The following is a 23,138-nucleotide window of genomic DNA, read 5'->3' on the forward strand; positions in this document are numbered from 1 at the left end:
TATATATATACACACACTATATATATATATATATATATATATATATACCAGTCAATATATAGAGTACCAGTCAAAGGTTTGGACACTATTTTCTACATTGTAGTGAATGTGAAGAAATCGAAACTATGAAATAGCACATATAGTATCATGTCATGTTGTAACCAAAAAAGTGTTCAACAAATTAGATTATTCGAAGTAGCCACCCTTTGCCTTGATGACAGCTTTGCACACTCTTGGTATTCTCTCTATTTTGAATGTTTTGATGTCTTCACTATTATTCTTTTGACTGGTACTGTATACATATATATACATATATATGTCGGTGCTGCAAAGATGGTTGTCCTTCTGGAAGGTTCTGGAAGATTCTCCCATCTCCACAGAGGAACCCTGGAGCTCTGTCAGAGTGACCATCGGTGCTTTGTCACCTCCCTGACCAAGGCCCTTCTCTCTTGATTGCTCAGTTAGGCCAGGTGGCCAAGCTCTAGGAAGAGTCTTGGTGGTTCAAAACTTATTCCATTTAAGAATGATGCAGGCCACTGTGTTCTTGGGGACCTTCAATGCTGCATAAATGTTTTGGTGCTCTTCCAAAGATCTGTGTCTTGTCTACGGACAATTCCTTCAACCTCATTGCTTGGTTTTTGCTCTGACATTTTTTTTTATGTTGTAACCTTTATTTAACTAGGCAAGTCAGTTTAGAACACATTCTTATTTACTATGACGGCCTATCCCGGCAAAACCCTAACAACGCTGGGTCAATTGGATGATCAATGGAAACAGGATGCACCTGAGCTCAATTTCGAGTCTCATAGCAAAGGGTCTGAATACTTATGTAAATAAGGTATTTCTGTTTTTATTTTTAATAAATTTGCGTACGTTTCTTAAAACTTGTTTTTGCTTTGTCATTATGGGGTATTGTATATTGTTGAGTTAAAAGTTATTTAATCAATTTTAGAATAAAGCTGTAACATAACAAAATGTGGAAAAAGTGAAGGGGTGTCACGGTTGTCGTCGGTTAAGGAGGACCAAAACGCAGCAGGAATGTTGACGCTCATCTTGTGTATTTATTTACCAACTAAGTGAACACCAAAAACGAAAACGAACTTACGAACACCGAAACAGTCTTGAAAGGCACACTCAGCAAAACAAGAAACAATCTCCCACAAACACACAGACAAACACACCCAACTAATATAGGACTTCCAATCAAAGGCAACACCACACAGCTGCCTTCAATTGGAAGTCCACCCCAATTAACTCTACATAGAAACAGACTACCTAGACTAAACATAGAATTACATAAACATAGATCATAAACCAAAAACCCGGAAATACTAAATCAAACGCCCTTTTACCAAAACACCACCCCGAACCACATAAAACAAATACCCTCTGCCACGTCCTGACCAAACTACAATAACAATTAACCCTTATACTGGCCAGGACGTGACAAGGGGTCTGAATACTTTCCGAATGCACTACATACTGCACTCTAACTACAGTTACAGTGTACTGCAGTTATACTGCACTCTGATTGCAATATTTTTTCATAGGTCATTATGTATTGAAAGGTCAAAGGGAGTGGAAACATGACGTGTCAACCACCCATTTCCGAAAAAGAACGTCATACTGTATGATGTGTGAAGATGATAAAAACATTTGTTCAAAACAGAGTACATTCTTCTGGTAATATTGTTCTGAAATGACTCAAAGGTAGTAAAGCTATCAATGAAAGGAGAGTGTTTTATGCACAGCTATCTTAGCACAGGAGCTGAACATAAAATAACTGTAGAATAAAGTAATGTCTACTCACTGTTTGCTGCTCTCTAAATGGATCTTATAATAGAGATTTTAGTGAGATAAAAATGCAAAGACTATGTCAGTCAAAATATGTTTTTGTTACACTAAAAGCTTTAAGTTAAGATGACTTGGAGATGCAAAAGGTAAGCGAAAATTACTTTATTCTACAATAATAAAACCAAGCCATCGCTTCAACTCATTTTATATTTTCTGCTTACTCCCATATTCAAGGCTCCTTATTCACAGCCCATATGTTTACACACATTTAAAGGGATAGTTCAGCCAAATTACAAAATGTAATTTGATCCTTACCTTGAAAGCAGTTTACCGACAAGGAGATACAGCAATCCACACTTTGGTTTTACTTCTTTCACGGTAAGGAAACAAATGTACTGAACAAAAACCTGAATGCAGCACGCAACAATTTCAACAGTTTTACTGAATTACAGTCCATACAAGGAAATCAGTCAATTGAAATGAATTCATTAAGCCCTAATCTCTGGATTTCACATGACTGGGCAGGGACGCAGCCATGGGAGGGCCTGGGAGAGCATAGGCCCACCAACTTGGGAGCCAGCCCCACCCACTGGGGAGCCAGGCCCAGCCAATCAGAATAAGTTTTTCCCCCACAAAAGGGCTTTATTACAGAAAGAAATTCTCAGTTTATACTCAGTTTCATCAGCTGTTCGGGTGGCTGGTCTCAGACGATACCGCAGGTGAAGAAGCCAGATGTGGAGGTCCTGGGCTGGCGTGGTTACACGTGATCTGTGGTTGTGAGGCCGGTTGGACATACTGCCAAATTCTCTAAAATTACTTATGGTAGAGGCTTATGGTAGAGAATGAACATTCAATTAGCTGGCAACAGTTCTGGTGAACATTCCTGCAGTCAGCATGCCAATTGCACGCTCCCTCAAAACTTGAGACATCTGTGGCATTGTGTTGTGTGACAAAACTGCACCTTTTAGAGTGGCCTTTAATTGTCCCCAGCACAAGGTGCACCTGTGTAATGATCATGTTGTTTAATCAGCTTCTTGATATGCCGCACCTGTCAGGTGGATGGATTATCTTGGCAAAGGAGAAATGCTCACTAACAGGAATGTAAAACTCATTTGTACACAGAATTTGAGCAAAATAAACTTTAATAAACTTTGTGTATATGGAACATTTATTTTATTTCAGCTCATGAAACATGGAACCAACACTTTACATGTTGTGTTTATATTTGTGTTCAGTATACATAAAAATTGAGCTGAACGATCCCTTGCACCATCCTCATTGGGTTAATAAAAAGGTGAAATGTTGACATTGGAGCAATCACTAGAGGCTGCTTAGCAATTAACCAGCATAATGCAACATGGTGACATAAAATACAATGTCAGTCTTTGCAACAGTCTTTTGTCAGCCAGACTAAAAGGGAAAAAAATTACTTTCCACTGTTGGCCAACTTCGATGGACTTTTAAGGCACCCACCCATCAATCATTATTAGGCCTAATGATGTCCCCATTTTGACACTCCAGAATCAGTGTGGGCAAATAGCCCTGGGAAGAGGAGCAACATGGAGCGAGATAGCTTTTCTCTCATATAATTTGCGACCACAAATTGCAAATCAGAGGCCGTAATAATGTACAAAGTCAAGTTTGGTGAGGGAGAAAATGGAAAAATATATGGCTGTGTCCCACCCTAATGGATATCCTTGTAGTCGGGAGAAAATGGGACCCAATAATGTCTTCTTAATGTCCGCCAGCGGTGTTTCAGGGAACGTATTTCTGCAAGCAATCACTTAATGGGACCAGCAAATGTTGACAAAATGGACAAGCACTGAGCTATTTCTGGGTTTGACAGACGGAATGAATCTTTGGCTCTTGCAAGGAGAAAAGGAAACAAGCAACAGGGGGAAAAAAGGAAAAACAAAAACCTTTCACGATCCATTCGCCTCCAGTGTGTGTAATGTTTGTGTGCCGCTAAAGTGCAGACAGTGACAGGAATTACAATTATTTCATTATGGGGGAAATGAAAAGACTTAAGTGTTGTGATTTCTGCAGTCTTTCATAGATCAATCTAATGTGCGCTCACATTGGAAATAAACCAAAATGGAAGAGGGAAAGTGAAGCAGCGTCTCCTTAAATCACGCAATTAAAATGCCAAATTAGTTTCTTGATATATTCATTTAAGTGGTTAAGTGGAAGGGTTTCTCTCCCCATCCGTGATGCTGTCTAGCAGGCGTGGGGGGAGCGTCGTCTGCATGCTCTTTTGATTAAAGCCACCGCTTAAATGCTAAGAAAGACGCTGAAAGCACTTGCCGTCCAAATTAGCCATCCGAAGGCTTCAAAATCCAATTCTAAAGAGTTGATTTAAGCATTTAGGCAGAATGCGGCTGGCAACTTAAAGGATTCAGAAACATTTTTCCAGCTGCATTCAACAGCTTTTAGAGGTCATGGCTAGCATAAGGGTTTTACGGTTTGTCATCTTGCGAGTGCAATGCAAAGTGAGGACAGTGAATACAGTGAGGTTAAGTCATTTAATATGTATCCCCACCTCTGTATAATAAGGTCAAAATAATATCATCATTGCCACAATTTGATAACAATAGAATATTAGGTTTTATTCCTTAACTGGTAATTGTATAGGCCAACACTGAATACATTTTCAGTTTACAACAATGTAACATCCAATTTTTTTATCAACAGTGCCTGTGTACCACTTCCTTCATTTTATGAGCAGTGTTATGAAAAATGCTGCAACATGTTTATCGGTAGTTGTCATGATCTGGAAGATAAAAAATAAAATCTGATATATGCAAAGTAGATTCACTGTACAAAATGATTTGTAGTCTCAACTAACTAATTTAAGTTTTGTGCTGCATCATCTTTTTAGTTTTTTTTTGTTTTGTGAACTTAAAATATTAAGTTATCCCAACTTACACAAAATCTATATTCACTATTAAACAAAAAAGGGTCTCGAGGATGGGACTGATGCTGACCAGTCCTGTGTGAACACAGTGGCTTGGAGGCTCAATGTCAAGTGCCAGTATAATGGCCACTGGTCAATGATTGACAGACAGAATGGTCAGACCGGGGAAGTACAGTGCCTTCAGAAAGTATTCACACTCCTTGACTTATCCACATTTTGTTGTGCTACAGTCTGAATGTAAAATTGATTACATTTAGATTTTGTGACACTGGCCTACACACAATACCCCATAATGACAAATTGAAATTATGTTTTTTTTTTATGTTTCAACATTTATTAAAAATGAAAAGCTGGAGTCAATAAGTATTCAACCCCTTTGTTATGGCAAGCCTCGATAAGTTCAGGAGTAAAAATATGCTTAACAAATCACATAATACATTGCACAATAATAGTGTTTGACATGATTTTTGAATGACTACCTCATCTCTGTAGCCTGAATATCCCTTTGAGCATGGTGAAGTTAATAATTACACTTTGGATGGTGTATCAACACAGTTGCTGGAGAGGAAGGAAACTGCTCAGGGACATTACCAAGAGGCCAATGGTGATGTTAATACAGTTACAGAGTTTAATGGCTGTGATAGGAGAAAACTGATGATGGATCAACAACGTTGTAGTTATTACAAAATACTAACCTAATTGACAGGGTGAAAAGAAAGAAGCCTGTATAGAATAATATTTTGATTCTATAAAGATTTCCTTTTCCCTCTGTCAAAACATGCATCCTTTTTGCAACATGGGACTAAAGTAATAATGCAAAAAATGTGGCAAAGCTATTAACTTTTTGTCCTGAATACAAAGTGTTATGTTTGGGGAAAGTCCAATACAACACATTACTGAGTACCACTCTCCATATTATCAAGCATAGTGGTGGCTGCAGTTTTTCAGGATAAAAATTTGACCTGGTTCAGTCTGCTTTTCACCAGAGACTGAGAGATGAATTCACAGAGCTTGAATTTTATTTTAAATAATAATGGGCAAATGTTGCACAATCCTTCGACACTTACCCAGAAGACTCACAGTTGCAACCACTGCCAAAGGTGCTTCTACAAAGTATTGACTCAGCGGTGTTAATACTTATGTAAATTAATATTTCTGTATTTAATTTTCAACAAATGTGCAATTTTCTCTAAAAACACATTTTCCCTGTCATTATAGGGTATTGTGTGTAGATGGGTGAGAAAAATTGAGGCTGTAACAACAAAATGTGGAATAAGTCAAGGGGTATGAATTCTTTCTGAAGGCACTATATATGGCTGGTGGTGTTAGGCAGAGCGAGGCAAGCCAACAGACTGCACAACAAGAGGACATACAAGCCAATGGCATCGTAATGGACATGTGAATGTGAATCTCAGTCAAATAATATTTTTTTAATTGCTCATGGAAGCATTAATGTTATGAACCTCTTAACATTTTGTGTGCTCTTTCCCCAGCTTGCCAATTTATACTGCCCCTGAGCTCCTTACCTAAACCCATACATACATGTGTGCTTTCCATAACAAAATGAATCCGACATAAGCAAGATGGATTTGATGAAGATGGGTTTTTTCTTCCAGCAAAGAGGCATATTGTCCACATTGATGGTGCAAGATGATATAAAATACCCTCCTGGCTGCTGAGTTGAAATGGAAGAAAATAGGTAGGGGTCTATAAAAATGAAGTTGGAAGTAAGTACGCCACTCACATCTATGGGGGGAAAAAATATTTTCCAGGGACATGTTGTAGACATCGATTGGTCTGAGCAACTTGCTGTAATGCAGGTAATGGAGCTACTCTTCTCCTTTCATCTTCAGGGCGAGTGTGTGGCGAGGCGAGGGAAGGCCCAACAGGAGAGGCATATCAGTCGTAATGGACATGCATGAATATATGGGGGGAAAACAAACCCTTATTCTAATAAGCTAATAGCCTAGCTGGTTTGTGTGTGTGTGTGTGTGTGTGTGTGTGTGTGTGTGTGTGTGTGTGTGTGTGTGTGTGTGTGTGTGTGTGTGTGTGTGTGTGTGTGTAAGCTGTCATGATGGTGAATGATACAGAGGAAATGTGCTTTGATGGTTGTATATTTTCCATGCAGAGAGTTATAGGAAGATTTACTGATTCTCACTTTGGGATAGCTTTAGTAGTTGAGGAGAGTAATGTCGCATTCTGATGCTATTTCTCTTCTTTTAAGAGTACAATTTAAAAGAGAACTGCATTAAAGTAAGTCAAATTAAAACCGAATCGTGTTTTTTATTATACAGTCACAGATATTCATAACATTTGAGTGCTCAAATTTCTTCAAATGTGCATTTTTGTTTCTACGGGTAACATTATTTATTGGAAATACACTTTTATCTTTAATCTGCTGTAGACATTCTATAGAAGATAAATCGATGTTGGGTGCCAAATTATTGTTGAATTTCCAGAAAAGGGGACATAGTTCTCTGACATATTGGTCCACTTTGGACATATTCTGCACCATTTCAGTTAAGCATATCTTGACATTTTAGTGCTATATCTGGTTGTCAAAAGTATCAACCTGTCCTCAGGGCAATTCGTAGGATTTGGTACTTACATTTGTTCCCCTCCATTTAGTATGATATACGTTAGCTTACGTTATGAATGGAATAGTGGTTGGACAATATATGACTTACCCAATCTTACAATGTCATATGAGTTGGATGACATAACTTTATCGTAAGTCTTGGAGGACATATGCTACCGTTCAAAAGTTTGGAGTCACTTAAAAATGTCCTTGTTTTTGAAAGAAAAGCCAATTTTTTTGTCCATTAAAATAACATGAAATTGATCAGAAATACAGCTGGCAGCTTCATTAAATAGTACCCACAAAACACCAGTCTCAACGTCAACAGTGAAGAGGCGACTCCGGGATGCTGGCCTTCTAGGCAGAGTTGCAAAGAAAAAGCCATATCTCAAACTGGCCAATAAAAAGAAAAGATTAAGATGGGCAAAAGAACACAGACACTGGACAGAGGAACTCTGCCTAGAAGGCCAGCATCCCAGGGGTCGCCTCTTCACTGTTGACGTTGAGACTGTTTTTGCAGGTACTATTTAATGAAGCTGCCAGTTGAGGACTTGTGAGACATCTATTTCTATTTCTTATTCTGGTTAGAGACCGTTTGCGCTGTTCTGTGAAGGGAGTAGTACACAGAGTTGTATGAGAGTTTCAGTTTCTTGGCAATTTCTCGCATGGAATAGCCTTCATTTCTCAGAACAAGAATAGACTGACGAGTTTCAGAAGAAAGGTCTTTGTTTCTGGCCATTTTGAGCCTGTAATGGAACGCACAAATGCTCCAGATACTCAACTAGTCTAAAGAAGGACAGTTTTATTGCTTCTTTAATCAGAACAACAGTTTTCAGCTGTGTTAACATAATTGCAAAAGGGTTTTCTAATGATCAATTAGCCTTTTAAAATTATAAACTTGGATTAGCTAACACAATGTGCCATTGAAACACAGGAGTGATGTTTGCTGATAATGGGCCTCTGTATGCCTATGTAGATATTCCATTAGAAATCAGCTGTTTCCAGCTAAAATAGTCATTTACAACATTAACAATGCCTACACTGTATTTCTGATCAATTTGAAGTTATTTTAATGGACAAAAAATGTTGCTTTTCTTTCAAAAACAAGGACATTTCTAAGTGACCCCAAACTTTTGAATGATAGTGTACATTTAAAAACATGAACATGTACTGTGCGTGTGTGCGCATCTATCAGTTAAATGTCAGTACATACAAACAAGTAGGTCAGATGGGGGAGAGGCGTTGTGCCGTGAGGTGTTGCTTTGTTTTTTGAAACCAGGTATTCCATAAAAAAATATTTTTCCAGCTACAATAGTCATTTACAACATTAACAATGTCAACACTGTATTTCTGATCAATTTGATGTAATTTTAATGGATAAAAAAAATGAGCTTTTCTTTAAAAAACAAGGACATTTGTAAGTGACCCCAAACTTTAACGGTAGTGTATATTATACATCTTTCTCTGAGACCAGGCTGCTTGTTGCGTTGTTACAAAGGAGAATTAGAAGAAGAATTGACATTGCTGGTTAGGAGAACTAACTTACTAGGGTGGCAGGTAGCCTAGCGCTTAGATTGTTAAACCAGTAACCGAAAGATCACTGGCTCAAATAGCCAAGCCGACAAGGTGAAAAATCTGTCTGTGCCCCTTGAGAATGGCACTTAACCCTAATTTGCTCCAAGCGTGCCATACGAGGGCTGACCCTGTAAAACAACACATTTCATTGCACATAGAATCTATATTTTTTTTTATTAACACCAAATTCTATGACAATTTAGATTTTATTTATTTGTTATTTTATTTCACCTTTATTTAAAACCAGGTTGTAACGGTTGTCGTCTGGAATGGAGGACCAAAACGCAGCAGGAATGTGGATGCTCATCTTGTATTTATTTTAAACCAAGAAAACACCAAAATAAAAGAAGAACTCACGAACAACAAAACAGTCTTGTCAGGCTCACACACGCAAAACAAGAAACAATCTCCCACAAACACTAAACCAAACACATACCCATATATAGGACTCTCAATCAGAGGCAACGAGAAAACACCTGCCTCCAATTGAGAGTCCAACCCCAATAAACCAGACATAGAAATACAAAAGACCAGAGACCACAGAAATACAAACATAGAACATTACCCAAAAACAATAAATCAAACGCCCTACTAAATAAACCACCACCCCGAACCACAAAACAAACACATCCTGACCGAAATACAATAACAAATAACCCTTATACTGGTCAGGACGTGACAGTACCCCCCCCCCAAAGGTGCAGACCCCGGATGCACCTCATAAATAAAAAAATACAAATAAAAAAAACAACAAAAAATCCCCCTAAACTAAAGGGAGGGAAGGGAGGGTGGCTGCCGTCACCGACGGCACTTGTGCTACACCCCCCCTCCCCAACCCACCTATACAGGAGGTGGTTCTGGCTCCGGCCTACTGTCCTCCAGAATGCAGACAGATTTGATTAGTTTCGGGCCGTAGGCAGACTCCCCTTGTTCCGGATCGTAGGCAGACCTCTTCCTTTCCACACTGTAGGCAGACTCATTAAATACATAGTTAATCATTTTTAGTTCCGGATCGTCAAATGACTTACTTAGTTCCGGGTTGCTGATAGACTCCCTTGGTTCCGGGTCATAGACAGACTCACCCGGTTCCGGGACGCAGGCAGACTCACCCGGTTCCGGGACGCAGGCAGACTCACCCGGTTCCGGGTCGCAGGCAGACTCACCCGGTTCCGGGTCGCAGGCAGTCTCCCTCGGTTCCAGACTAGACACCGTTGCCGGATACTCTGGACTGCACACCGTTGCCGGATACTCTGGACTGCACACTATTGCCGAACTCTCGAGGCTGGGCTGACGCACTGGAAGCCTGATGCGTGGTACTGGATGTGCCAGTCTGGGGACACGCACCTCAGGGCTAGTGCGGGGAGCGGGAACAGGTCGAGTCAGACTGGGTTGACGTACTGGAAGCCTGATGCGTGGTGCTGGTACTGGAGGTATCAGCCTGGGAACATACACCTCAGGGCTAGTGCGGAGAGCGGGAACAGGCCGAGTCGGACTGGGCTGATGCACTGGAAGCCTGATGCGTGGTGCTGGTACTGGAGGTATCAGCCTGGGGACACGCATCTCAGGGCTAGTGTGGGGAGCGGGAACAGGCCGAGTCAGACTGGGCTGACGCACTGGAAGCCTGATGCGTGGTGCTGGTACTGGAGGTATCAGCCTGGGGACACGCACCTCAGGGCTAGTGCGGGGAGCGGGAACAGGCCGAGTCGGACTGGGTTGACGCACTGGACCGTAGAGGCGTACTGGCGGTCTCGAGCGAAGAACTGGCATCGCTCTTACTGGCTGATGCCCACTTCCCCCTGGCAAATGCTGGTATTGCGCGTACCGGCCTAAAAATACTTGGCCTCGCCACAGTACCCATTACCCCGAAGCACGGGACCTGTCCATTCACTGGTTGCCCAGAAAAGGTATGGGGATTTGGCCTGGGGCTCACTCCTCGCCCAGCCAAACTACCCGTGTGCCCCCCCAAAATTTTTTTTATTGGGGCTGCCTCTCGGGCTTCAACGCCAGTCGTGTTCCCCGGTAGCGTGCCCGGTCCTCACTAGACTTCCTCCATGGGCCCTCTCCGGCCAGAATCTTCTCCCACGTCCATTTCTCCCGCCAGTCCATATTAAATTCCCCTTGCTCCTTACTCTGCTGCTTGGTCCACTTGTGGTGGGAGATTCTGTAACGGTTGTCGTCTGGAATGGAGGACCAAAACGGAGCAGGAATGTGGATGCTCATCTTGTATTTATTTTAAACCAAGAAAACACCAAAATAACAAAAGAAGAACTCACGAACAACAAAACAGTCTTGTCATGCTCACACACGCAAAACAAGAAACAATCTCCCACAAACACTAAACCAAACACATACCCATATATAGGACTCCCAATCAGAGGCAACGAGAAAACACCTGCCTCCAATTGAGAGTCCAACCCCAATAAACCAGACATAGAAATACAAAAGACCAGAGACCACATAGAAATACAAACATTACCCAAAAACCCAGAAATAATAAATCATACGCCCTACTAAATAAACCACCACCCCGAACCACATAAAACAAATACCCTCTGCCACGTCCTGACCAAACTACAATAACAAATAACCCTTATACTGGTCAGGACGTGACACAGGTAGGCCAGTTGAGAACAAGTTCTCATTTACAACTGCGACCTGGCCAAGATAAAGCAAAGCAGTGCGACAAAAACAACAACACAGAGTTACACATAAACAAACGTACAGTCAATAACACAAAAGAAAAGAAAAACTGAAAAATCTATGTACACTGTGTGCAAATGTAGAACAGTAGGGAGGTAGGCAATAAATAGCCCATAGAGGCAAAAAGAATGACAATTTAGCATTAATACTGGAGTGATAGATGTGCAGATGATGATGTGCAAGTAGAGATGCTGGGGTGCAAAAGAGCAAGAGGGTAAGTAATAATATGGGGATGAGGTAGTTGGGCGTGCTATTTACAGATTGGCTGTGTACAGGTACAGTGATCGGTAAGCTGCTCTGACAGCTGATGCTTAAAGTTAGAGAGGGAGATATAAGCCTCCAGCTTCAGAGATTTTTGCAATTCGTTCCAGTCAGTGGCAGCAGAGAACTGGAAGGAAAGGCGGCCAAAGGAAGTGTTGGCTTTGGGGATGACCAGTGCAATATACCTGCTGGAGCGCATGCTACGGGTGGGTGTTGCTATGGTGACCAGTGAGCTGAGATAAGGCGGGGCTTTACCTATCAAAGACTCATAGATGACCTGGAGCCAGTGGGTTTGGCGACGGATATTTAGTGAGGGTCAGCCAACGAGAGCATGCAGGTCACAGTGGTGGGTAGTATTTTTTCTTCTTATTATTTTATTAAGCCTTTATTTAACCAGGAAGGGCTCATTGAGATTTAAAATCTCTTTTTCAAGAGCGTCCTGGCCAAGATAGGCAGCACCAAGTCAATACAAAAATTACAGATAAACAACATGAAAACTACAAGTAAGTAGTATATGGGGCTTTGGTGATAAAATGGATGTCACTGTGATAGACTACATCCAGTTTGCTGAGTAGAGTGTTGGGGGCTATTTTGTAAATGACATCGCCGAAGTCAAGGATCGGTAGGATAGTCAGTTTTATGAGGGTATGTTTGGCAGCATGAGTGAAGGAGGCTTTGTTGCGAAATAGGAAGCCGATTCTAGATTTAATTTTGGATTGGAGATGCTTAATGTCAGTCTGGAAGGAGAGTTTACAGTCTAACCAGACACCTAGGTATTTGTAGTTGTCCACATATTCTAGGTCAGAACCATCCAGAGTAGTAATGCTAGTCGGGAGGGAGGGTGTGGGCAGCAATCGGTTGAAGAGCATGCACTTAGTTTTACTAGCATTTGGAGGAGCAGTTGGAGGCCACAGAAGGAGTGTTGTATGGCGTTGAAGCTCGTTTGGAGGTTTGTTAGCACAGTGTCCAAAGAAGGGCCAGATGTATACAGAATGGTGTCATCTGCGTAGAGGTGGATCAGAGAATCACCAGCAGCAAGAGCGACATCATTGATATATACAGAGAAAAGAGTTGGCCAGAGAATTGAACCCTGTGGCACCCCCATAGAGACTGCCAGAGGTCCGGACAACAGGCCCTCCGATTTGACACACTGAACTCTATCTGAGAAGTAGTTGGTGAACCAGGCGAAGCAGTCATTTGAGAAGCCAAGGCTATTGAGTCTGCCGATAAGAATGCAGTGATTGACTGAGTCGAAAGCCTTAACCAGGTCGATGAATACGGCTGCACTGTACTGTCTTTTATCGATGGCGGTTATGATATCGTTTAGGACCTTGAGCGTGGCTGAGGTGCACCCATGATCAGCTCGGAAACCAGATTGCATAGTAGAGAAGGTACGGTGGGATTCGAAATGGTCGGTGATCTGTTTATTAACTTGGCTTTCGAAGATTTTAGAAAGGCAGGGCAGGATGGATATAGGTCAATAACAGTTTGGGGCTAGAGTGTCTCCCCCTATGAAGAGGGGGAGGGCCGCGGCAGCTTTCCAATCTTTGGGGATCTCAGACGATAGGAAAGAGAGGTTGAATAGGCTAGTAATAGGGGTTGCAACTAATTTTAGAAAGAGAGGGTCCAGATTGTCTAGCCCAGCTGATTTGTAGGGATCCAGATTTTGTTTTTTGGGGGGGCCCCCCAAAGCAAGTTGCTGCAGGGGGTGCTGAGATGTTGGCCGGGGTAGGGGTAGCCAGCCGTGGAAAAATGCTTATTGAAATGATCGATTATCGCAGATTTATTGGTGGTGACAGTGTTTCCTATCCTCAGTGCAGTGGGCAGCTGGGAGGAGGTGCTCTTATTCTCCATGGACTTTACAGTGTCCCAAAACGTTTTGGAATTAAATTTCTGTTTTAAAAAGCTAGCCTTAGCTTTCTTAACTGACTGAGTATATTGGTTCCTAACTTCCCTGGAAAGTTGCGTATCGTGGGGGATATTCAATGCTAATGCAGAACGCCACAGGATGTTTTTGTGCTGGTCAAGGGCAGTCAAGTCTGGGGTGAACCAAGGGCTATATCTGTTCTTAGTTCTACATTTTTTGAATGGGGCATGCTTATTTAAGATGGTGAGGAAGGCACTTTTGAAGATCAACCAGGCATCCTCTACTGACGGGATGAGGTCAATATCCTTCCAGGATACCTGGGCCAGGTCAATTAGAAAGGCCTGCTTGCTGAAGTGTTTTAGGGAGCGGTAAAAGATTAGAAGAACTAACAACAAAGGTTAGGAGAATTTACGTAGCATGTTAGGTGAATTAGGTTAAGGTTAGCAAAAGCGTTAGGATTAACAACATTTTTACAGTTGTCCCCGATGCGACTCGAACCCGCAACCTTTGGATTTCTAGACGGTCACAGTATACGCCTATCCATTCTCCCCGACCAACCTTGCTTTTGTTTCAGTTATTCAGCATTTGTAACATAACATAACATATCGTATTTAATGGATGTGCAAACATTTCAGTCCAGTCTTAAGGTATTAGGGGTGCAATTTTGTGGACTATGTAGGACCATCATGGGAAACTCTCATATAGAGTATGTCTGGAAATTGTGGGTATGCCTCACAAAAGGATTCCAGTAGTTCTTACAGCTTGCATTTACAGAATAAACATATACTATTGAATCGAAAGTGGGTCAAGGAAAATAATAATTAGGAGAATATTTGCTAAATGTACTTTTGTTTTGGAAATGTAAATAATCAGTACTGGTTGAGGCAGAGCCTCTGATTTAACGCCTGGCCTGCTCTCCACTATAGCTGCTTCAGCCCTTCACTTTCAGTCAAAACCATCCAGTCATCAGTATTACTTCAACCTGACAACTTTAGACAATTCAGTTTTTTCAGCAGATTCCCAAACGACAAAACTAGTAGTGCTGATTGGTTAGCTCTCTGCCTGTCCCTTTGTCTGCCCTCTCCGTTTATTCTATCCCCCATTTCCCTTTTCACCGATTCAAACGATAGCACTATTAGCCTGCTGGAAATCTGCTTGTCTTGGCATTATACGGGCCTTGTTGTATTTTGTCAGGAAACCCAACTTTAATACAGAGTCACTTAGTCTTCATAAAAGGGGTCTATTAAGGTAAGCTTGTCAGCGTGTGGTTGAATTTATGCAATAGTGTCATCCATCTTGAAAATAATGAATTATATTTTAGTGTGTTTGTGTGTGACAGTCAATCTCTGATTCTTTCCAGTATATGAAAAAAAAAGAGTCAGTCATTCAGGGTAAAAATGAGGGTCAGTCAATGCTGATGTTAAATATTGGTATAGTGCTCCAAAACATTTCATTTTTAAATGTAGACTTATATCCTAAATGTTTAAATGAATGACTATACTGCATATGGTCAAGTTTATGAGTATATATAAGTTTACAGGTTGATATCACCAACTTGCATTGATAAAATAGGCACATGCTATCTGCTGTATTAAGAAATAAACAATAAATAATTTGTGTTTGGGAATAATCTGGTTATTGAACCACTGAGAGAAATTTACCAAATGTGTAGCATATAGAATCAGTTTTCAATAAACTATTGTAAAATCTCTACCAAATTATAACCAACAATTTTGTTCGTATAAATAGAATATGGATGGAAATGTAAGGTATGGTGACATATAGGTGACACCGAAAACAACTAGGTTGCCCTCTTCTGGCCAGTGTAAAACTGATAGATAATTGATGGGAGTGTCTATGGCTAATTAGTTTCTGCTCTCACAGTAAGAAGAAAAGTACAGTTGTTTTTGAAAGGGATGACAGATTTAATGTGATTTCATTTTTTTTTAAATCTGATATATTGGCACTCAATGCTGGCAATGAAATACTAGCATTAGTACATCTTTCAGTATTTGGGACAGTTTTACAGTAGTTATTTCTGGAATAGCAACAGATGTGATCACAAATGAACATACTCTTGAGAAGAGTATTGAGAAGCTGCTATAAGAACAGTAATACATAGAGCCATATAAAAACCCACATAAAATGTGGATATACTATATTTGCAATGGTTATTAAAATGATGTTCTGGATTTTACCAGACATAACCTGCCATGTAAATATTTTGAAGTTCAAATAAATGTGAAATTGAAATGAGAACGACCAGGGTTTGGTCAGAAGATATTGTATCAAATATCAAAGTTATCCTGGGCAGATGCCCTGAGTGAAGCTCTATAATATAAGAGGTGCCTATGAGGGCCCATCCTTTCCCACTGATCTCCCAGAGAACAAAGTGGACCTCAGGGGAGACACATACCTGCAACCCCTTGGCTCAATCCAGTGGAAATTATGTGATAATTACAATGCAATTACCAACACTTAGGGCCTCTCTCCCTGAAGTGTGTGTGTGTGTGTGTTGACAGGGGGCCGCGGCTGACCCCTGTATTCTAAGTGACCTCACGCTCATCATTGTGTGTGCGTGTTTGTGTGTCAGTTTGCAGGTGCAGGATGTACAGCTTCATGGGCGGAGGGCTGTTCTGTGCAGACGTGGGGAACATCCTCCTGATTGTTTCTACGGCAACCGATTATTGGATGCAGTACCGGCACTCCAACAACTACATGCATCAGGGCCTGTGGCGGTACTGCATGCCGGGGAAATGCTTCACACACAATGACAGCATTGGTGAGGACTACAGCCAGTGCACACAATGCTGTCATAACACTGTCATAACACCCAAAACATGTCATAGCAAGCCATAAATGGTATATGAGTGGTGCTATTTCCATGTTATGTGCCATGTCAGTGGTACGGCTTATGAATCACAATATGATGTGATGGGAGCTATACCAATCACACCACAGCTTGTTGATTTTGGCACGAAATAGTCATTATCCTAGTCACAGCATGAGCATCAAGGCTTGCTTTCCATAGCAAGATTCATATTTGCCAAGCACAGTTCAAACATGTCATCAATATGGTTAGTTTCAGGTCAGAACAGGCCAGGGTCAGCCTCTCTTGTACCCTGACAATTCCTGTTAACCTTTGACCCCCTGCAGCCCACTTGGATGCCACCCGAGCATTATCAGCATCATGGCCTTCATCCACTCCTCGTTCTTCAACAGGTTTGACAAAACCTTTGCTGCAGGCATATTGTTCTTCATCTCATGTAAGTTGGGTTCATTTACTTCTTTTCACTTATTTTACACATTTTACATAGGGCGTTTTCACATATGAAATTATGTACCCTGGTTCGGTTTCATGGAGCGTTTGTGGGAATTCTACAGAACACATTTTGCTTTCACAATACCTGAAATAACCGTTTCAGGGTGCGATTAGAAAAACGCACATTCTACATGACATTAGCGAGCTAGCTTGTTTACAATGCGCAAAAAAGTTCCATGTGACCCCCTCCACAATACCTGGTGCTCTGGTCCTGGATCTTGGACCCACTAATCACGCAGGTCCAGGATTTGTGTCAGCCAGGGTTCGTTTGCGTTTCACACAAGCTTTATAGCGCGGATCAGGGTACCGAAAGCTCCGGGATCCTGATCATAAGCGGATATGTGAAAGCGCCCATACTGTGTGGTTTTCTTTCCATGTCAACTGTATGATAAGTGATATAAGGCTGATATCTATATTTGTTGGATGCTGAATACAACTTTTAGTTCAAATTCAAAGGTTCTGTCGGTCGAATGGTGTCTAATTGTTTTTATGAACCACGTGGTTTTTGAAGAATAAAACTTAAATACACCATGCAAAATGTGGCATGGGATAGCATAATGATATAATTGCAGTGACAAACAGAGCTTTGGGACACAACATCAGGTGTCTGTGTATTAGTTTGTCTTTCTGAGTTGTGCATCGTCCTGGTGGTTGGCGACAGAACATATGTATAATCTCTTGGAACTCTATTTACCAGACGTAAAAAGAAATGTGTCCCTCACTATCAAATAAAAGTCCAAATTACATTTTTGTCGGAACCGCACCATAAGACTTCCGAGTTAGACAGCGGGTTGCCATTAGACCACGCACTTCGCGCGAGACGTCCTGCCACGGAATCTACCACTGTTTTACACAGCAGGAAGGAATATGGTGCGGTTTGGACAAAAGTAGGATTCTGACATTTAATTGATAGCAAGGAACAGCTTTCATTTTACGTTTGGTAAGTAGAGTTCCTACAGATTATACATATGCTTTTGTTGACAGGAAACGTTTTTTTGGTGAAGCCGGCTATATTGTGGTATGGTTATTTTCCGTCGCCAACCACCAGAACGATGCACAACTCAGGGAGTCCAACCAATACACAGACTCCCGATGTTGTGTCACAAAGCTATGGCGAATCGTGACTATGGGACCTACGCCTTCAGAGGGAACAAAAATCTTCCAATACATTGTATCAAACTCAAAAATCAAGAAAACATAGCATCACTTAATGCGCCCAACATTATATGTTCTGTAGTCGGAAATGTATAGTTCTCAGTACCACCAGTAGTTCTCAGTATCACCAGTACCGACAACAACAGTGTCACATCAAAAGTGACAGGCTCATTGTGCTAAAAGGACAGCGACCGTAATACCTGTGCACTCCATGGTGCTGAAGGAGTGACAGTTTTGGTCAAACTCATAGACACGGCTGATAGACAGGCGATAGCAGTCACACAGCATCAAATAATGTTAAAGAATAAGCATCACATTCAGTCCAGTAGGCCCCATGAAATCATAACAATACAAAAGCACAACCATTTAATTCCGAAAGGAAATTAACAAACCAGCTATTACTTCCCATTGCAAATATATTTTAGCACGTTCATCACACTAACTGGTGAGCTAACATTTAAATGCAACAATGTTTCACAGTCATTATTTTCAATGAGATAGCTAACAGCAAGCAAGCTGCAAAAAAATAGAACAGTGTAATTCACCAGATGATCATTTGAAAAAAAGGTTTGAAAGTTGTTCTTGAAAAGGGTGATACTAACAGTTTAGTAATAACATCCAAATTGAGGCCTTCTGTCCACCTTCTGAAGGCCTAGCCAATGGCTGACTGAGCTAGCTAGATTTCTCTACCCAGAGACCACCAAAGAAAAATTCTGATTGGATATTTTTTTCTCTTCAGTATTAACCCTTCTCTATCCAACACAAAATCAAGAGGTGAAAGCAGAAGACCACTACAATTATTGTAAAGATGAAAAAGAAATTAAAACAACATTTTAAATAAAATAAAAACATTTTAAATAAATCCTTAGGCCTTCCCTGAAGGCCCTCACAGTTCCCCACTGTATAATTGTCTGGATGAAATCTGGTTCTGGTTGAAGCAAGGTCAGATACTCAAATTATAACTATAACTAGCTAGGTTTCCATCCAATTGTTGACAGATTTTTATGCAAATTTCTAAAATATGTATAAAGACAATATGCTCATTTTCCCATCAGAGATGTGTTTCCATCAAATTGGCTTGTTGTGGATAAAAGGCTGTGCATGATGACATTGTAAACATAAAAATGACTTTTGCACTTAAATTCCCATGTACCAAATAAAAAATACAAGTTAAATGGGTTTCCATCACATTTTTCTACTGATGGTTTTGGCAACAGCTTACAGATACAGTGCGGGTATAGCCTATACATGATAAGATTATTATGGACAAAAGAGCAAGATCATTTTTATTTGTCAAATGGCAGCCAAGCATTATCATCATGTCACCAGAATAAGACCCTCATATTTATTGGATAGGAGCATCAAGCTCATCACCATGAAGTTTCACCGCCCTGTGAAGTTCATCATAACTTATTTCATATGTAGCCTAATAAACTGCATCCTTTCCCGAGTCATAGTGGGAGAACCACACAACATATCATCGCATGACTCCAAGTTTACTTCGACATATGTTGGTTATTAGGCCTATATCAATATTTGTGCATAAATCATTTCCACCACCATTTCTCACATAATTAATTTGACCAACAAAAAGATCCCACCCTGTGTAGCATATTTTGTTTGTCAACATTTTGGAAAGTTTACAGACAAATGTGCTTTTTCCATCAGGCCTGTCATGACATTTTTTATCCGACATGTAGTCTACTTTACTCGCATAAAAAGTTTGTATGTATAAAATGTAAAAAGATGTATAAAAAAAAAATGTAATTCTGTGTTTGAATGTATTTGCAGGGACTTTAAATATTGCAATATTGTTTACATTTTTGCATGTGTCTGCCCTTGTGTTTGGCACTTTCAACATTAACCTGAAACAATACTAGAAAATAAGATCTTAGTTCCATCTTATTATTGACTAAATCTAGCCTATTGTTTACTAATTAGACATACAAAAGGAAATCAGACACTTCCCAACAGCAAACTGTTCACTAAATAAGTGTGCATAATTGTGTATCAGTGTTGAAATTGATCAGTATCCACTGATGTCACAATTTGACATATTTCCATGTTAAAACCTAAAGCATAAAACTCTTAAGACTTTTAAGAATCAAAGAAATGCAAAAACATGGATGCCATCGTTAAATAATGTGATGTTGCAGTAAGTAGTTTGCTCTCTTTTTCTCTCCAGGCTTTTTCGTGTTGCTAGCAATGGCAGTGTACACTGGCGTGACGATTAATTACTATGGTAAACGCTATGGCAACTGGAGGTTCTCCTGGTCCTTCATCATCGGCTGGGTGTCAGTGGTGCTAAACTTCTTTTATTTATTTAACCATTATTCAGCCAGGTAAGTCGTGAGAACAAATGTGTACCAATTCAATTATGAATATGTACAGCTCCTAACTACTTGAACAAGCAACAATCTCCTTACAGACAATCTCCTTTGTTGGAATATAGAATTTTGGATGGTAGCTGAATTGTGTTTTATATCGTTTTGGACTACATGCACTTCAGTGTGTGTGTGTGTGTGTGTGTGTGTGTGTGTGTGTGTGTGTGTGCGTGTGTGCGTACGTGCATGATCCAAGTACTTCAAATAAAATGTGACAGATGTGACAGATGCATAAATATACTGTTTCCTGTATGTAGGTATAGCTATTAACAATCTAACTACGCTTTAGCAGAGTTGGGCAGGCTTCAAGAAATTATAGAACACAACTGCCCAGCGTCAGGCTACAGAAGAATAGCAGTTGTTTTCAAGTGTGTATCTTTTGGAAAATGTTAGTAATAGTTTTATAGCATGTATGGGGATGCACAATAAGCTGCTATGTTGAACACATATGCTATTATTATATAGGCTATCATAAAAAAATGTATATTTTTGGATCATACAACAATGTTTTGGTCCTGTGGCAGGCATTCTTGTACAACATGATGAATGATATGATTGTCCAGACTAACTGGATTGGTTAAGTGGAAGACCGCGATAAACCTATTGCATGCAAGATGATACACTGGTGCAGGGTAAACATATTTGCCAAACACATTGTGTGTGGAATTTGTGTCATGATTTCACTTCGATAGGTTAAACATTGACTGAAGTTAATTGATGGTAGTCAGAAATGTTTAGGCCACCATTTCCCAAACTCTGGGGACCACAAGGGGCGGACATTTAGTTTTTTGCCCTAGCACTACACAGCTGTATCAAATAATCAAATCTAGATGAGTTGAATAATTGAACCAGCTGTGCAGTGCTAGGGAAAAAAACGAAATGCGCACCCCTTGTGGTCCCCAGGACAGAGTTTGGGAAACTCTGGTTTAGGCCTATAGGACAATGTTTTGCGATAAAGGTGTTGGAAAAATGTATGCATATTTCAATTCAATCATGATGTTACATATCAATTGATGCCAAAAGGTCAGTGAAGACAAAGGATCTAATAAAACATGTTCTTCACGTGCCCGCGCAACTGGTACATGATGGGAAGCCCCGACGCAAAACAAAGACGAATGTCAAAACAATATAAAGCATATTTCGACTTAATTTGATTTATCTTGTTACCAGATCAATAAATATAGTAACACTGCAAACCCCCAAAAAAGAATGACCAGACGACATCTCTGAAGCTAAACTATATATTACCAAATAGAATGCTGCAAACCTCTTATCGAAGGAAATGTGACACTTAAAGGCGCTGCATGGTCAATCCACTATCTGCATTGGCCGTGTAGCATTTACAGTGATACGGCCTCTGCAGAAGTCAGGTCATTCATACTTATTGGGCTTTGTGGAGCAGCGCATAGCTGTTGTGAAGGAAGTTGTCAAGGAAGTGAGTTTGTGTTTATACAGGACCTCCCGGCCCCACCTACCATCAACCAATCACACGGAGCCCTCCGCATTGTTACAGCATTTGGGAGGCGCACAGCAATGTGGTAGGGAGCTCAATTTGGCCTCTGCGTGGCTCCGGAGGCTCCGCAATTCCGTCACACATCCATACAGCGCCTCCATACAGCGCCTCCGACAACATTTTCAGATCAAGCGTAAATTGGCTTTTAGAATTGACGCTCTGGTGCCCAGGCATCACATTTTACTTGATGAAATGGCTGTTAAAAGCCGATTAACCCCACCTTAAGAACGGAACGGATCTTATTGACTATCCGTGCAAAGACGATTTCATCACCATTGTTTATTTACCCTACTTTCAAATTTTCCTCTAAAACCAACTAGTTACCCTGATGTTCTTTTAAGAAGGACTGGGGAGGCGCACGTGCATGTCAGAGGTCTTCTCAACTTAGTTCATGGTTTAGCTGGAAAGACTCAAAATACTACTATGCTTTGCAAGTGTTTGTTTTTTTCAGCAAGATAATTTGTTCTATAGGCCATTTATCTTCAACAAATGTTTATACAAGTAGCCTTCTACAAATATGTCAAAAGGGGCCTCAAGAGGATTACCAAAGTGAACTAAGACCTGCAAGTCATGTCATATCACTTCATTCGATCAACTGTCGAATTGTGCAGTTGCCATAAAAGCCTATGATTTTTGGACTCAGCTCAGAGAGAGAAACAAACGAAAACAGTGCCTCAAGCTGTCACATTTCCAAGTTCATTAAACTGGTGCTACATTCCATTTGGAGTCATTTGCAAGGTGCACATTCATTTTCCTTATACAAGCTCATGCATATGGAGGACATGTTTAAGATTTGGCGCAGTAATGCAATTTCGTGAGTAATTGAATCCAGTAATTAATTTGTTCTGCCTACCTGATCAAATGGAAATACTGTCCTCGCGCCCAAGGATTACTACTTCCGCTCTAACATCTCCCCTAATTGCCTAATAGCATTGCAGCGAAAATTCTGCCTGCATTAAGACACTTTCACATTAGCCAGCGTGATTGGAAATGTGATGACAACACGATATCAACAAATTAAGGCTTCAGTCGCCTAAATGTCGCAGGAGCACCACTTGTACTCTCACAGATTTTA

Source organism: Salmo salar, chromosome ssa04, assembly GCF_905237065.1.
Source record: "Salmo salar chromosome ssa04, Ssal_v3.1, whole genome shotgun sequence".
NCBI lineage: Eukaryota > Metazoa > Chordata > Actinopteri > Salmoniformes > Salmonidae > Salmo > Salmo salar.